We start from the raw sequence: 3,673 nt of genomic DNA on the forward strand, positions 1-3,673 counted from the left end.
ACAATTCCAGGGATGGAGCAGCCTGGGAAATCCATTCCAGTGGAAATTCCAATATTTCCTCTGGACAACAAAACCCTGCGCTGTTTTCCCTGGGAAAATTTCCTTTTCCCTCATTAAATACAACCATAAATTCATTTTACAGGGTTTTGTGCCGCCAGCTTCGGCTTTAATCCTTGAAGGAACTCAGAGGAAGCTGCCAGATTTTCTTGCTGAGACGAGCAGCTTTAATGAGGCAATGAAGGCAAATGAAGATTTAATTAATATCTTTCTCATTAATGGACGATTAAATTGGATCTTAGCACCACACCTCGGTGAGCCATGGGGCGATGCAGGAATGGGAATTGGCTCCGTGGTGTTGGCTCATTCCACAGGCACTCATGAAGTATTAAAATTAATTATTTGCAAGGGTGGAACTTCTAAGATGCCCCAAATAACCCCAAATTCACCCATGAGCACCCACCTTCCTGAGGAGCAGATCCTGCAGCTCTTTAGAATCCCGGGATCCCGGAGGTTGGGAAAGAATTCCAAGGTCATCGAGTCCAAGCTGTGTCCGATCCCCACCTGGACACCCAGAGCAACATCCAGGAATTCCTCGGACACCTCCGAGGGATGGATGGGGATCCAACCTTCCCTGAGCCCCTTCCAAGGACTTTTCCTCTTTTCAGGAGGTATTTTCCCAAATTTCCTGCTCTGAGCCTCCCCTGGCACCGCTTGAGGCCGTTCCCTCTTGTCCTGTCCCTATTCCCTGGGATCAGATCCCAAAAGATCAGATCCCTTCCCCCTGGAAGAGCCCAAAATTCCCCCTGGATCCCCCTTTTCTCCAGGCTGGGCCCCTCCAGCTCCCTCAGGATTTTCCAGACCCTTCTCCAGCTGCTCCAGCCCTGTTCCCAACCCTGGCCACGCTCCAGCTGCTCCATGAAGACCAAAATCTCCTTCTCCTCAATCTTCCAGGGGTTTGGGCTTGGGCTGAGCCTCATCAGATCCTTGCCCACTCCTGGGGGGCTCCAGCTGAGCCAGGACCCCCAAAAAAAACCCCAGATGAAGCTCTGGGGGCTCTTGGGGTTCTTTGCACGATCCTTGGGGTTCCCTTCCACCTCGGGATATTCCGGGAAGCCCTGGAGGTCACCCTGACCTGGAGAAGGCGTTTGGGTGGTGGCACCGGAGGGACACCTGGCCCAGCTTTTAGGCAGACCTAAATTACACCCAGTCACTCCAGGCTTCCCCCCCTCGGGGGCTGCAATTCCACGTTCCCCTCGAGTTTTATCCAGGGAGTTAAAGATTTAAAGGAAACACATTAGCCGTGTTTTGTTTCCAAGATGAAAGATTCCCAGGAAATTGGGGGGTGCCGTCATTGTTCCTCAGCTCCCAGCAAATCTCGTTGGGTGGTGGGGAAGAATTCATCAGTTCCGGAGTTATTTGTGTGTTTAATTCTTTAATCACCACCTTTTGTGGTGCTGGAGGTAAGAAGTGTTCCCAGACCTCTCCATGAGAGAGGAAATCCGAGTAAAAATGGGATTTGTCCTTAAATTATTAGGGATGAGATGGAGATGTCCAGTAGGAAATGGGAGGCTGCCAAAACTTGATTTTTTTATGGGATCAAACAGAGGGAATCACATCAGAAATGGACCGGAATTGACATAAATTAACATAAATTGACATAAATGGACATAAATTATCAGAAATGGACAGAAATAGACAGAAATGAACAGAACTGAGATCCAGCTCTGGTCTGAGCAATAAAACAACGCTGAAAACACAAATAATTAACAAGCAGTTGGTGGTGATTTAATTTCATCCCAAATCCCCCTTCAATCTCACAATAATCCAAAGAAAAAACACCCCAAAGTATCATCCCTTTATTTGGAAACAGGAATCCAGGTGACAGCTCAGAAAAAAACCAAGATCCCAGGATCCAAGCCAGCCTTAACTTCACGCAGCAATTCCCGAATTTTATCCCGTTTATTTTCCTGCCCGGGTGCTGTTGGTTGTTCCTTTCCGAGCCTGGAATTGTCCTCGATAAAATCTGGGTGAAAATGAGGGTTAAGGATGGTGTTCTGCTCCAATCTGGGATAATGACACCGATGATTTCCTCTCTGCCAAAGCGGCCTCGGAGCCCAATTTGGAAAATTATAGGGAAGAGCAAAGCAGCTGCAGCAGCTTCCTCTGATTTCATCTCTGTATGCAAAGCAGCCGGGAAGGATCAGAGCAGAGCCCTGGAATTCCTAAAGCCAGAAAATCTATTTACCAGCAACATCAACAACAACAACAACATCAACAACAACAACAACAACAACATCAGCATGCCAGGAGAAAAACAGGATGAGGAATCTCCCAGATAAATCTCGGGGATTGGTTTGTTTGAGGTGAGTCTGGAAAAAATCCAAAATTCCTGATTTTTTTTTGTTTGTTTTAATTTGTATTTGTTTTAGTTTAATTCATATTTTATTTTTCTTTCTTTTATTTTTATTTCCTTTATTTTTATTACCTTTATTTCTTTTATTTTTATTTCTTTTATTTTTATTTCTTTTATTTTAATTTCTTTTATTTTAATTTCTTCTATTTAGTTCTAATTTCTGTTTCCAGAAAGATTTCTCTTCCAGCTGGGAAGGGAGTTTATCTCTTTTTCTTATCTCTTAAGGAACTCTTTGATCTGAGGCAGGTTCAGGGGTTGTGAAAGGAGTTTCGGGCCTGTGCCAGGGGTTTGCGTTTGGGAGCTGATTTTTTTGGGGAAGGATTTCCACGGAATATCAGGGCTGTGAAATCCCACGAAGGAAAGGATCCCATAAAATCTTCCAAGGAAAAACCCTGATTCCAGAAACAAAACCCGGGATTTTTTGGCAGTTTTGTGTTTTAAACCAATTTTCTCTCCATTGGAAAAACCTCCAGGACAATGGGATGAGGTTCTTATGGACTTTTCTCAAATATTTGGTTTGGTAACTCCTGGAATTGCCTCAGCTGTCAATCGCTGTAATTAATGGGTGCTTTTAATTGCCATAAATTAAGTGAGTCAGACTGATCTGTGCTGCTCATGTGTATCCTCTACTCATTAGATTGATTTCAGAGCCATGAAATGTAAATAAAATCATTTATTTGGGGCTTTGTTTTTGTGTTTTCCTTTTGTTTTAATAATTAATTGCAACTGAGAAGGAAGAGGGATTTTTTAATGTAAATGTGAGCGTGAAAATCACTTAGGAGCATTTTCCAGGCCTTGGGGATTTATTTGAGCTGAATTTGTGGGCCTGGACTTCAGGAAATGTTTCCTCTGAGTCGTCTAATCCTAAACTAAATTCCTCTCCTCATCTTGGCTTCTAAAAAAACACATCCTCAAAGGAAAATTCAATTTATTCCCAGTTTTTAGTATTTTTTTTAGGTGTTTATTCTACAAGGATGACCTTTGAGATGAGGAGTTGATGATAAAATACAAAATCCTGGGCAGGTGTTCTTTTTTTAGCTGAATTTCTGTTGGAATTCTTGTCCAAGAAAGGCTTCGGTACCTCAAACATCCTACTTGGAATGTGAGAAGGAAATTATCTGTTCAAAGCACAGAAATTCCACAAAAACTCATGGACCAAACACAGAGTGACCATGTACACACAAAGCAGATATTTTTAGGGAAAATCCACCTGTTTTAGGGAAAATCCCCCTCAATGGAAGGAGAGATTTCCAGCAAAGG

Source organism: Parus major, chromosome 25LG2, assembly GCF_001522545.3.
Source record: "Parus major isolate Abel chromosome 25LG2, Parus_major1.1, whole genome shotgun sequence".
In the NCBI taxonomy this organism is placed as follows: Eukaryota; Metazoa; Chordata; class Aves; order Passeriformes; family Paridae; genus Parus; species Parus major.